At 42.6% G+C, this 14082-nt stretch overlaps 1 protein-coding gene across 2 annotated transcripts in view; it reads left to right on the top strand.

Annotated features, from left to right (window-relative positions):
• The first annotated feature begins 1388 nt into the window (after positions 1–1388).
• Positions 1389–14082, top strand: part of LOC115196728 (semaphorin-4B) — a 91117-nt gene continuing 78423 nt past the window's right edge. Inside the window, exon 1 of one of the 2 annotated variants that reach the window (XM_029757599.1) lies at positions 1389–1510. The gene's annotated coding sequence lies outside the window, so the exon portion shown is untranslated. Of the gene's footprint in view, positions 1511–9651; positions 9874–14082 lie in introns of those variants that run through there. The other variant, XM_029757598.1, reaches the window with a different exon arrangement.

The following is a 14082-nucleotide window of genomic DNA, read 5'->3' as shown; positions in this document are numbered from 1 at the left end:
CTCGGACGACACTGGGCCAATTGTGCGCTGCCTCATGGGTCTCCCGGGTCGCAGCCGGCTGCGACACAGCCCGGGATCTAACCGGGATCTGTAGTGATGCCTGTAGCACTATGATGCATTGCCTTAGACCGCTACGCCACTAGGGATGCCCTTATCTAAACATACTTTACATTGTTTGCGAGATCAGACATAATATCACTATAATCTGTGTGTTTATTTTCAGAAGTAGCTTTCATTTCAGCGCATCTAATTTGTAAACATTTCAACTGTATTAAATTATTACTTGTGTAAGTGTTGAGATGGTGCGTTAAATCCCAGATGAAGCATTCTTATAGATACAACGGAAAGACAATGTATTCCATTGAGCCCATTTCAGACATTACCAAGGTGTGTTTGACAGGTCATTATATACATTTCTGCAGTGGGAACATTTACGGGAAAAAATGACAGGCAGATTTTACACCCCTCAAACACAGGAAATAGATGGCTGAAAAATACATATCCTCAGGTTGGCGGGGAATGCACGTTGCTATGCACATACACAGGCAGGGAATTCTGTTTGCCTCCAGAAAGTTGCAGGAAATACAAATCATTGTGCATTCTTCATGTCTTATGATGAACTGGGGCAAATGTATTAATATTCAATACATTTAGTTGATTTCCTACTAAGTTCAATATATTTTTAAATATTGTTTAATTCCGTTTTAATGTCTGGATTCGTTGATTTCATCCGTGTTTTCTGCATCGCAGATTTTATAGGGCCCTACATTTATCTAAAGAGGAATTTATTGTGACAGTTTTGTTTGAATGTAATCAGCTTGAGCAGATGTCTACCAGCAACAAGTCCACCTTTTCACTCTCAATAACATTGCTGTAAGGAATCTATAATGACCTTTTGTTAGGAGCTGAATATCAACCTGCTATGCTACCACCTATGCATGTACACACAGATGCACACATTCAAACACACACAAATGACACCCGTTAGAATAACACTTAGATACATAATACTAGTAACATTAACATTAACAATAACAGTAACCTTCAGTAACAATCAACCATACTGGGCGTTAATTACAGTATTACAGCATCTGCCATTAATGACCTCCGTCTATTAACAGTGCATTCATGGTGGTGAGTGCAGAGGGAAGAGCCCACCAGTGACAGAGTGCTGCTGTTACAGGGAGCTGCTCCTCTCCCCAGCCCTCTCCCCTCCTTTCCTCTCCTAGCCTTCCACAGGAGAAGCCTATGATGTAATGTGCCTGCCACTGATAGAGCAACCCCCTCTCCTGCTTTTGATTTCCCCCTCCCCTTCCTATTCGCTGACTGCTGCTGCTGAGGCTGCTGGTAGTGGTGGTAGTGGCTCAGTCTGCGAGCCGAGCGCTGGTTTGGTTCAGCTGCAGCCCTGGGCATCTCTGGGGATCCCTGCAGAGCTTCTGTTACTCTGTCACCGCCTGACTGGGAGCTACTGGTACAGACCACCGCAAGACCTTGTCCTCTATTGCTCAAGGTAACTCGTCTGGCTCACCACAAAGGAATAGATTGTAAAGAGCGAGGAAGGGAGAGAGAGACAGAGAAAGAAGGAGAGAGGAAGGACAGAAACCTGGCTTGGTGTCCAGTCAACTGCTGAATGAATCGGTCTGTGCGGTGAAAGCTTTTTGTCGCTGTAGTGCTGGCTGCCATGGCAATAGATTGAATTCTGCTCCCTGTGGCTTCTGCTGTCGCACCCCACTCCCTCTCTCTCTGCCTCCCTCTCTGTGCATGTAGGAAGGTGTTGGTTATCATGGTTAAGATGGGATGGATTCCTGTGCTGGCTCAGAGCTAATTCAGCATGTCTAGTGGAGAGCTACATTGGAAAGATGATTCCTGTTTCCCAGGCAGATTTTATGGAGAATAACTGTAAGCTTTCTTCTCCATTATTTAGGAGTAAGCATTTTTTCCTAAAAGAACAGAGATATAAGGTTACTGTTATATATTTTTTTGCTGTACTTAAGAAATCTTCATTTTTCTATAACAATGTATTTTAGGTTGTTAGTTTTGAGTGGAATAATTATGTTTTCTGTCTATATTCAGTATATTATTTTTTCATTTCTGAAAATGTGGGCGTGTGCATGGACAATGTGTGATACAGTAGGAGTAATCTGCATGAATGCAGATTCTTTTCATTTAGGTCAATGATTGTTTTAAAAGTGGAGGTAGATTGATGACGTACGGGTTTTATGCACCGTGCTTACGTCACCACTTTATCGAAAATATCCTCAGCGTTTGGATTTCTGGTGCAGCGTTTGGATTTCTGGTTCAAATTGCATTTAGCTGGTGAATTCTTACTGGTTACCTGGGCTAAATTCTGGTACTTGGTCTGATGCAATGTTAATATTTCATGTCTCGTCTGCTTCACATGTGGACGTGTTCATAACTAATTCATCCAAAGGATTTTCCTATTCTACTGTCAGAGGAGAATACCTCCACCCATCTGTACCTACTAACCCCTCTATGCAATGAAGCCATTTAATATGATCACTTATTCTCTTACTATGTTGCTTGACATTCAGGCCACTATATTGGTACTGTTTTAACAATTTGGAAATTATTTTCTCAGATTTTCCGATCATCCATTTCTATAAACCCTAAAACCAAACACAAAAAGGTGTGAATATTGGGGGATCCTTTGTGCAGAGAGGATCTCCTGTAGAGAACAATCCCCTGCTTTGATTGGTCAGGTAACATCATGTGGGTTGTTGGGGGGTCATCCTATGATTTCTTCAAGGGAGAGGTCATGTTTACAGTGAAGGTAATTGGCTCCTTGAGCCGTACCATACATAGCATCCAGCCTGCATACAGCAATGCGCTTCAGGGAGCAGGCTGTACTCTGCATGCGTGACATACTGTAGAGAGCTGAAATTAAATTCAAGCTTTCCTTTTGTCATTTTGACCTTCATTTTTATTGCCTGATGGACAAAGTGACGTTAACAGAGAGTGGGCCAATGAAGAGCTCGTTAATGTGTTATTTTAGCCAAATGATCGTCCCCTGGGAGTGGTCTCACCCGGACAGAGCCCGGAATCTCTTTACTCAAAAATCTCCACCCCTTTGCAGAGGTGACACTATTGATCTGTGGGTTTAAAAAAATGCTGATCTTACACCACCAGTATGATCTCTTCCAAGGAGGTGATTCTGTAAATGAAGGGCTTTGCTCATTGCACTTGTTAGCTGAATATAGCAACATGACAGCGGGTGTTTTTTCGTGTGAAACCATAAATAGTCTTGTTATGGAAATGCTTTCCAATTAAGAGAGTAGCAAGGGAAGACCTGTCTGTCTCTGAGATGTGGTGGATTACTCTATACGACAGTTTACACATACTCAAACCTTAGTCACGGAGAAAGCCTGGTGTGGTCACAGGGGTTGCACAGACAGTTGACTCCCGATGGTATAGTATCTTACTACTATAGCCTACAACTCAAGGTCGAGGGCTGGATATTATAGAGAGCAGCCCTTTTATGTTGAGGTTATGTCTTTATTGTAAAAATGTTATAAAGCATAGTCATGTATATGGTATTGTATGTGGTCACTAGTATAACATTTATAAAGTTAATATGTCTCACTTTTAAACAGTAGTTGAATTGGCTTCTCAGGCCCATTATTTCAAGGCAGAATCGAATGACTATTTTACAAGCTGAACTCCAGAAGCAGAATCAATATGCTGTACTTCATTCTTTACAAAGCCTTTATAGGACTATTTCGCATTCTTTTTGCTTCAGACTACACATCAGTCTGTTGTGCTGAATAGAAGCTGTTAGTCATTTATTTTCATTAGTCAGAGTTAATTAGTGCTTTATTTCAGCCCCCCAGAGGCCTGCCTTGTATTAGAGACTTCCGTTTTCTATGAAGCAGCTGGGTTCCTGGATTCACCAGACCTTCTTATAAGTGCTGACCTCCCCTGCTCCCCAGAAGCTCCTCGCTGGCCCCCACCCACCTCAGAGTAGAGCACCTCAGCAGTCCCACATAGCCCACCGCCAGGGAAAGGTTTGTACTGGTTTTAAGTATTTAAAATGAGAAAACCTTTCTGCCGAGTTAGAGTCAGCACTCCTTTTAAAACTTTTTTTTTTTTTTAAATAGCATTTCAGACCAATTTATTTTTGTCCTTAGTCAAGTCATATGATCAGGTAACACCCCTGGCCCTAATAATAACTACTGTGGTACAGTATCAGATCACTGGCCAGGAGAGAGCAGAGCGATTTGCTTAATTAATTTCTCTCTATTGGAGTGAGGAGGACATGCAATTTTGTTGCATACCATTAGAGGGATTATAGTTGCGGAGATATGAAAGGGAGCCACTGCTGTCTTTGATATGGACATGGAGGGCCACCTGAGGAGCACAGGAGTTTTTCTCTCCCCAATACCCCATCTGAATATTGAACAGGTGCTTGTTCTAGTGAAGCAGAACATAGATTCTCAATACTGACGAAGAGAGATGCGGAAAGTGTTTCACTACCAACTCAATTAACTGTTTGTTATTCGTAACTATTCAATATTTCACAGCAGCGATTAAGTCACAAATGTAGATGCTCTATATACGATAAAACAGAGAGCGGGAAAGAATGTTTGAGAGAGATGGATGATGCACACAGCTGATACAGTGACCAGATGACAGACAGGGCTGGAGACAGAGAGGGATGTTAGACTGATGAGTAATGGGAGTGACATAATGTATCTTGAGACAGAGTAGCATGCATGGAATCAGCATTCAAATGAAAGGACATGTCATGTAGTGAGTCACACAGATGATCATAAAGCTTCTCTCACAGCACATCCTGGGATGGAGCGGTGGGATTGCCAACCTGCTAGAGGGCATGCATCGCGGTCCACACTACACCCGTCCTTAGGAGATACAGTGGCGTTATTGGTGGTGGAATAAGGCTTCTGGTCAGGGAATTACTGTTTTATAATGCTAGATTCTATTCATGTTGTTGGGTAGATGGAGGATTTGTCTTCAATGGCTTGTGACAGGCTATGCCATGCCACCATACTGATGTCATTAGGTTGATACGGTACAGCTCATCAGAGTGAATTTCCAAAATAGCTCAAGGTTACATTTCATCATCCATAGCAGAAACAGGCCATACATTACCCTTCATCAGCCATCTGAGAAGTACATGGCTGTTTATGCCACTCTAACGTGACTGGCTACTGGCTACAGCTCTCAGGTTAAGATGACTCATTCATCCCCACTATTGTGATACAGTGCCACTCCTGTCTGTACTTTTCCAGAGAACAAAAATATCTCTGTTCACAGTAATAACGCTGACCTGTGAGAAGAATGTCTTAGGTTCAGTTCTAATTTGCAAATACACTTGTGTTAAAATCATGTTCTGTTTTTAACATGCGCTAATTCAGTCTAAAGTATTCAACACTTTGTTTGTTGGTATAGCGCGAATAGAGGCAAACCATCCCTCTTTTCAATGTGCCGGTGACAAGTTCAGATGTCACCGGCACATTTTGTCATAAAGTTCTAACCTGAGAACAGAGTGTGTGAGTAGAGACCTTGGGTTCATAGTATCTGTATCATGACAGATATATCATTTAATAATGTTATGCATTTCTGTATGGTTTTCTTTTTTGAAATGATACTGAGGGGAGGTAAAGTGGTGCCATGTTATTGAGGCTGGAGTATTTGTCGTTGTCTACAGAGGTTAGAATCACTGAGTTAGGGTGGCTCTCACATGCGCCGAATACAACAGGTGTAGAACTTACAGTGAAATGCTTACTTACAAGCCCCTAACCAACAATGCAGTTCAACAAATACGAATAGGAATAAGAAATAAAAGGAACAACTAATGAAAGAGCAGCAGTAAAATAACAATAGCGAGACTGTATACAGGGAGTACCGGTACAGAGTCAATGTACATGGGCACCGGTTAGTTGAGGTAATTGAGGTAATATGTACATGTAGGTAGAGTTATTAAAGTGACTGTGCATAGATAATAACAGAGAGTAGCAGCGGTGTAAAAATGGGGGGGGAGCAATGCAACTAGTATGGGTAGCTATTTGATTAGATGTTCAGGAGTCTTATGGCTTGGGGGTAGAAGCTGTTTAGAAGCCTCATGGACCTAGACTTGGCACTCCGATACCGCTTTCCTTGCGGTAGCAGAGAGAACAGTCTATGACTTGGGTGGCTGGAGTCGGACAATTTTTAGGGCCTTCCTCTGACACTGTCTGGTATAGAGGTCCTAGATGGCAGGAAGCTTGGCCCCAGTGATGTACTGGACCGTACGCACTACTCTCTGTAGTGCCTTGCGGTCGGAGGCCAGGCAGTGATGCAACCAGTCAGGATGCTCTCGATGGTGCAGCTGTAGAACCTTTTGAGGATCTGAGGACTCATGCCAAATCTTTTCAGTCTCCTGAGGGGGAATAGGTTTTGTCGTGCCCTCTTCACGACTGTCTTGGTGTGCTTAGACCATGTTAGTTTGTTGGTGATGTGGACACCAAGGAACTTGAATCTCTCAACTTGCTCCACTACAGCCCCGTCGATGAGAATGGAGGTGTGCTCGGTACTCTTTTACCTGTAGTCCACAATCATCTCCTTTGTCTTGATCACGTTGAGGGAGAGGTTGTTTTCCTGGCACCACACGGCCTGGTCTCTGACCTTCTCCCTATAGGCTGTCTCGTTGTTGTCGGTGATCAGGCCTACCACTGCTGTGTCATCTGCAAACTTTATGATGGTGTTGGAGTTGTGCCTGGCCGTGCAGTCATGAGTGAACAGGGAGTACAGGAGGGGACTGAGCACGCACCCTGAGGGGCTCCAGTGTTGAGGATCAGCCTGGCAGATGTTTTGTTACCTACCCTTACCACCTGGGGGCGGCCCGTCAGGAAGTCCAGGATCCAGTCAGGAAGTCCAGGATCCAGTTGCAGAGGGAGGTGTTTAGTCCCAAGGTCCTTAGCTTATTGAAGAGCTTTGAGGGCACTATGGTGTTGAACACTGAGCTGTAGTCAATGAATAGCATTCTCACACAGGTGTTCCTTTTGTCCAGGTGGGAAAGAGCAGTGTGGAGTTCTGGATCCACATACATTTTAAAGGAGCATTCCATAAAATTCCTTGCTGCTAATTGTTGAAAATGGTATAATCATTACATATGCAGTGCACACCAGACCACAACCTTCTAAATTCCACACCATGATGATGCTGTGTGTCTGCTGAAGGCAAGGTGAGATGGAGGGACAGAGAGAGAGGTTTCTACACAGCTGTCTGTAACAGGTTCACGCCACATCAATCACAAATGTTTCTCCAGATAAAAATATCAGTGTTTTGTAACATTGGAGGAGCAAAGAGCGCAGATGTTTATATTGTTTGGTTGGAGATGAAACCTAAACATTATCCTGAGGATAATGTGGTCTTTAATATCATCAAATAATCCCTGAGCACAGAGGTAACATCGAGCAGCTAGCCTATATCTCTTGTCTTATTGGTCCGTTCAGCCGCACTAGTGAAATAGAGACCTGTTATCTGGTGTTTTCTCATTAGGCTAATATGTGTAACACAGACTTTTATCATTGTGCTGTAATTTGTACACTGTTTGTAATTCATTTGTACAAAGTGACCTGTCAGCATTTCCTCTTGGTGTGAGATGCACAGAAAATATGAATATGTCTTATGCCTTCTATTTCACAGGTACCGTTATGTGAAATGAGTCTTTTGGTTAGCCTATCTGCATTCCCTCCATACAGTAGCATATGTAGACTAGAACGACTCCAGATGGAGTCCAGCGAGATCTGGTCAAATCTATTAATGGGATGCCAGACAACAGAAAGAGCCCTCATGATCACCTCTGTCTCCATTTGTTTAACTAGTTTGATCCATGTTTAGACGTCTGCCGGCCTCGGTGAGGGGTTCCTTCTGAGACGTCTGGTATAGGCAAGGACAGGTGGTCTAACTCAACTATAGAGGTACACTGTCTGGCTTCAGAATGTGCTGCAGTGTAGACAGTCTTTTATAGTACAGGACTGACAGACTGAACGTGTAACAACCAGCCAGTGTCCAGTGTCTGTAAATAAGACGGCTGTAGGCTAGCCTTGCCATAGTAGTCCTAGTAGTTGTCATGTGACCATCATGGAATCTCAGCCCCATACCTTCTCACCGAGATGCCCAGAACTGGCATTCCCATTCCTGACACCTCTAAACCAAGCATTCCGTCTGCCTCCTTAGCACTGCAGCCCAAAGTACATTAGCACCCACTAGTTTAGAAAAAGGAGTCCCCCTCTCAACAGCCTGCTGTCTTACACTTCACTGTGTTCACATGGATGGCTTTTTATAGTTTCAAAAGTTATTTTACACATCAGAGACTATGCAAAAAAAGAAAGAAAAGTACACTAAGTGTGAAATTGGACTGCTTCCATTCCGTTTGCATTAAATGCACCTGTTTTCCACTAGGCGCTCGTGGTTGTTTTGGTTGATAAAGGAAGAAAGCATGTGATGGCTGAGTGATATGATTTGTCAATTTTCAATTCCATTTCAGCATTCTCTGAGGCACTCACGCAGGAATAACTGCATTCACTAATGCTATTCAACTGAGCGCTAACTCCAGGCTGTGTCTATTTAACATGGCCAGTATGTGGTTGCACTAGAAGACAGTGGCCCCTTTTCAGCGGATTAAATGGTCTCTTAGTTCTAAATTAAATTCCCACCGAGACTTGTTAGCGTCACCAGTTCTGTGGAACTCAGTGTCATGGCCTGAAAGCTTGTCCTTGGCAGTGGGTTGTGTATTATTTTAGTAGGACTTCGTGACACCATCCTGTCAGGGCTAGCCTCATACACTGCTTCCTATGATTAATATATAGAATACACTCAAGTGGTTCCTCTTAACCAGTTCACTTCTTCCAATTAATACTCTGATACTCTAAACAAGTTGGGCAAGAGAAGCCTAGTTTTCCCACAGAATTTTTGAGATATGATCAACAGTATTTTTTTTATGGATGTAACCTTAACCCACCAATATCATTCACGGACTTTTATAATAATAGGCCTACTTTTGTGTGAAATGTTTAACTGTCAGGGGACTTCACACTAAATAGCTTAGTCAAATGAGTTTTTATATATTTTTTTATTTAACTAGGGAAGTCAGTTAAGAACAAATTCTTATTTACAATGATGGTCTACACCGGCAAAACCCAGACGACGCTGGGCCAATCGTGCACCGCCCTATGGGATTCCCAATCACGCCCATTTGTGATGCAGCCTGGAATCGAACCAGGGTGTCTGTAGTGACACATTAAGTACTGAGATGCAGTTCCTTAGACCGCTGTGCCACTCAGGCGCAGTTACATAGATACGTATATGAGGAAAGTCAAATACAAAGAGACTTTTTGATTGAATTAAACAGGCTTAGGTTTTTCTTCTTCAACCCACTTCTTAATGGTTCCATTGTTTAGAGTGGTAATTCTAGTTAAGCCTGGTTCATACATCAGATAGTTTGATTTCTGGTTCTAAGAGAAGACCATTCTGTGGGTGTATCCTAGCCTCTCTTTCTTCTCCTACTTCTGTAGAAGCAGTATATCAGAGCCCCTGCTCCCTCCCTCTCTGGCAGCAGTGTGGGAGGGGAGGGACTATAGTGGAGAGTGGCCAGAGGAGAGGCAGGCTGTACTATGACAGCGTGTCAGACTGTGAGAGAGAGAGAGAGAGAGAAAGCAGACAGACAGACAGACAGACACAGAGCAGGCAGCAGGAGCCCTTTAACTACTGCTACTCTAACTGTTCTACATGGATAATCTACTGGCTGTTCTATTACCCGTTCCCTGAAGGGCATTTCTCTCTGAGTCACCCTAAAAGGAACCTTTTCTTAATCTGAAGACCATTTTGGTACAGAGCTGTGCAGGAAAGAGAGTAAGTACAACCCACTACTACAGAGGCAGCCCTGTATTCATTAAGAGTGCAGAGCGTTGCCTCAGTTAATCATTGATGTGTCTCCTGGGGTTTTGGTTACCTTGTGAAATGGACACTGCTGTCATTCTCCTGCCTCTCTCTGCATTATGGGCTATTTTATCTCTCTCTCTAAGTACAGAGGGCTAAAGTGGGTGTGTGCTGCTGACATGAGACAGCCTCTCCCCAGTATTTTTTGAAATAATAAGGGGATAGCAGGGCAGAGCTGCTTCTTTGTGTTCGTATTCATACTCGTAGTGGGTAGCTATAGGCTTGGGTGTGTTTATCCTAGGTCCTCCTGCCTAAAGAGTTGTTGGTGTTGAACTCTTTTTTTATTAGTATACTGTAATGTGTGTGTGTGTGTGTGTGTGTGTGTGTGTGTGTGTGTGTGTGTGTGTGTGTGTGTGTGTGTGTGTGTGTGTGTGTGTGTGTGTGTGTGTGTGTGTATATATATATATATATATATATATATTTAAGTGCAGCTATTTACCTGGGTGTGTTCACATTTAAAGGCCTGTTAGACTGTGCATGAGCGTCCATAGTAAGGCAGTGGTTTTTCTAGTGGAGCTGACGGCTCAGTCTCTCCAGCACAGAGAGCGTGTGACGGGGAATGGGGCCTCTCTCTACAGATAGGAGTGAGCGAATGTGGCAGGCAGTGCACTCACATCCTCTACCAGCACGGGAACTTCCTGTGAACTCTGTGGCATGTGGTAAAGTTGGCTTTGTTAATGAAGGGAAAGAACAAACATAAAAAACAATATCGGATCTCATTTGAGAGTGTGTTGGCGTGATTATGCCTCCCTTAGTGGTTGAGAGCTGTGCAGCAGGACTGTTGTGGTGGTTGGGGTTGTGATGTGATGCCAGTCAGGGGTTTTTGCTGTGGGTCTTGCAGGGCATCTTCAGGCCAGTGGCTGCAGGTGTTACTTTGTGAAACTCAAACCTCCCACCCTCACTCTGCTGGCAGCATAGCCGTGACATAATGCCTGCCAATGTGTTAGGTGTGTTCATTATTACAGAAATTGAAACTGAATCTATTCTATGAAGATGATTAACAAGCCAACCTTTGTTACACTGTGTGCCTTTCTTTGGAGAGGGAGGCTTTATCTTACTAGTGCACACTGGTCAGTGCCTACTTTTTTGTTACGATAGGGTGTCCACATCAACCTATTCGGCACTACATAGCCTAGATACAGTATCACTGGAGTGCAATATGAACCACTATGGAATGTGAAGTATCTCTCAAAGGCCAGTTCATTTTAGCCTGAGGGTGTAGTCCAGTTATGTGACTCGACAGCTGGACATGTGATAGCCATCGCAAACATGGACATGCTATAGGAGACAAAACAAAAACAGCAACTGTAGAAATACAGTAGAGATATTCAATCTTTTTACAACAAACAGTCAAAGGGGGTTCCTATCAGAATGAGAGGACAGGACAATGAATATATTCTTCAAACAGAGTGAATTCTGTTTCCTAGTTCATTTGGAAATGTGTCGATTTCCATGACTGATGCGCATTTGTGAGGAGAAGAAAAGCCTGCCTGTGCTGATGACCTTGTCCCGGTGTTTTCTTTTGGTCTGATCCGTAAAGACAACAGCTGGCAACAGCATTCTGGGTACAAAAGCCTTGACAATGAACTGCCTGTATGACGCTGTCACAAAGAGTTTGGCTTGTTGGTAAAGGACGGTGCCTGTTATATCAATAACTCAAATCCACACTCTAGCTACTCACTTCAAGCATCCCATTGGGAGATGGACATCTCATTGGGGCACATATTCTATATACTGTTAATGGATGGAGTCTATACCCTTAGATATGAACTGTAGTCTAAATGTAGGTTTATATAGTGGTATTCTCAATGCCAAAAGTAAAGATTAAATATCTAGTTTGGATATTGTGCTTTGGCAATAACGTTAATTGATCATGTAAGGCCTGAAGTCAATATTATTTCACGGCTGTTTTTAGCTACAACCACTACATCCAGATTACCCAGCTCTCCCTCTGCACAGTGGAAGGCCTTTCTTGATTTGCTGTTCCAGCAGCTGACAGGGGCACAAAGCAAAGAAAGAAAAGCAGTGCTTCTGTGCACTGAAGCTTCACAATGTGATCGCAATGGACAACCTGTTACAGATTAGTGATTGGGCTCAGAGAAAAGAAGAAATACATCACACTGTAGTGTCTTTGCACAGCACAACTCTCCCTGGCCCCGCTCTAGCACAACTCTCCCTGGCCCCGCTCTAGCACAGCCCTCCCTGGCCCCGCTCTAGCACATGCTTCCAATCACACTCATCATAATCCCAGGGGTCTTTTCTCAGCATTAATCTGATTCCTCTTCATCTGTTGGCTTAGGCACAGTGACTCAGTACCTGTCAGTTTGTGTGGGTTCGTGTGTGCATGTCTACGCACTTGCTTGTACGTGTGTATGTGAAATGGATCATGCAATTCGTTCTGGTAGTAAAAATGAGGAATGTAAATAAACTTCAACCCTCACTCAACCCATCAGCTTAGTACTGAGGAACCATATTAAGTAATGTGAGTGATCTGAAACACTCTCTCTGAGGACCCATCCACCATTATTCAATTTGACAGTTGAGCCGTCGTTCTTATTCAGAGTGACTTACAAGAGCAATTAGGGTTAAGTGCCTTGCTCAAGGGCACATCGACAAATGTTTCATCTAGTCGGCTTGGGGATTTGAACCAACGGCCTTTCGGTTACTGGCCTAGCACTCTTAACTGCTAGGCTACCTGCCTACCTATTATGGTGACTGACTGATACTTGATGTTTGTCAACTCCAGCTGGGACTGAGGTGCTATAATAAGGGTCTTAAAAGCTGTTGAGGCCAGGGGGCAGGATCTTATCCCGGTATTGGGATTCATTGTCATGTGACCATGGCGGGGAATTCAAAACTGCAAGAGTAATCATTTCAAATAATCAAATAATCAACTATTTTCCTCCATTTGAAAGATATATCTCCTAAATCTAACCACGCTGTCCGATTTTCAGAGGCTTTACGGAGAATGCATAAAGTTAGGTTATGTGAGGAGAGTACATTGACAATAGCTGCGTGTAATGTTTAGCCAATTCAAAGAAGGGCATCAACAGACAGAAAACTAGCTAGAATTATGCACTTACCTTTGACAATCTGCATCAGATGACACTCATAGGACATTATGTTATACAATACATGCATTTTTAGTTCCATCAAGTTCATATTTATATCCAAAAACAGCATTTACAGTCGCGGTGAAATTCAGATTTTTTTTCGGCTCGAATGCTCCCAGTGAATCTAGCATTACAAATCACGGAATTACTATTCGAAAACATTGGTAAATTATAATATTGTCATTCAAAGAATAATATATTATCATCTCGTAATTGCTACCGAATGGCCAGATCTCAAAATAACTTTACTGGGAAATCACATTTTGCAATAAACTTGGTACTATGCTAACAACAATAAGCTATAAGCTAAGCTAAGCTATACCGTTAGCATTAGCATCATCTAATATCGATAATAACATTCTAAATATCCCCTTACCTTTGATTATCTCCATCAGAAGGCGCTGCCAGAGATCCCAGGTCCAGAACAAATGTGGTTTCTTTTGACAAAGTTCATAATTTATGTCCAAATAGTTAGCGTTCAGTAGGCTCCCACAAAATGAGGTGGGCAGTGTAAAGTCACGCCGAAAAGCTAAAGAAAACCTAGTAAATAATCTATTTACGTTTCTTCAAACATGTCAAACGTTGTTTAGCATTAATCTTTTGGTCCATTTTTAACGTGAAACATCAGTAAACATCAGTAATATTTTCACACAACCTATCAAGTGTCTAGAATAAACGATTATGACAAAGACACTCTTCTCAGATTTATGCGCAGGCGCAAAAAATGAAGTGATGACGTGTCAACTTGTAAGCATTCTAATTCGGTCTGTATTCATCACAGATGCTTCAAACAACTTTCTAAAGATCGTTGACATCTAGTGGAAGCAGTAGGAGTTGCGAACTGAATCCTTTCTCACTGTGGTATCTATAAAACAATGACACTAAATAGTACAGTCACAAAATTCTCATTTTTTTAATCTATTTTTCACAGGTTTTTGCCTGCAATATGAGTTTTGTTATACTTACAGACACCATTCAAACTGTTTTAGAAAATTCAGAGTGTTTTCTA

The sequence above is a fragment of the Salmo trutta genome, chromosome 7, assembly GCF_901001165.1.
Source record: "Salmo trutta chromosome 7, fSalTru1.1, whole genome shotgun sequence".
In the NCBI taxonomy this organism is placed as follows: Eukaryota; Metazoa; Chordata; class Actinopteri; order Salmoniformes; family Salmonidae; genus Salmo; species Salmo trutta.
The sequence above is the reverse complement of the archived record's forward strand: the minus strand, read 5'-3'. Positions and strand labels throughout refer to the sequence as shown.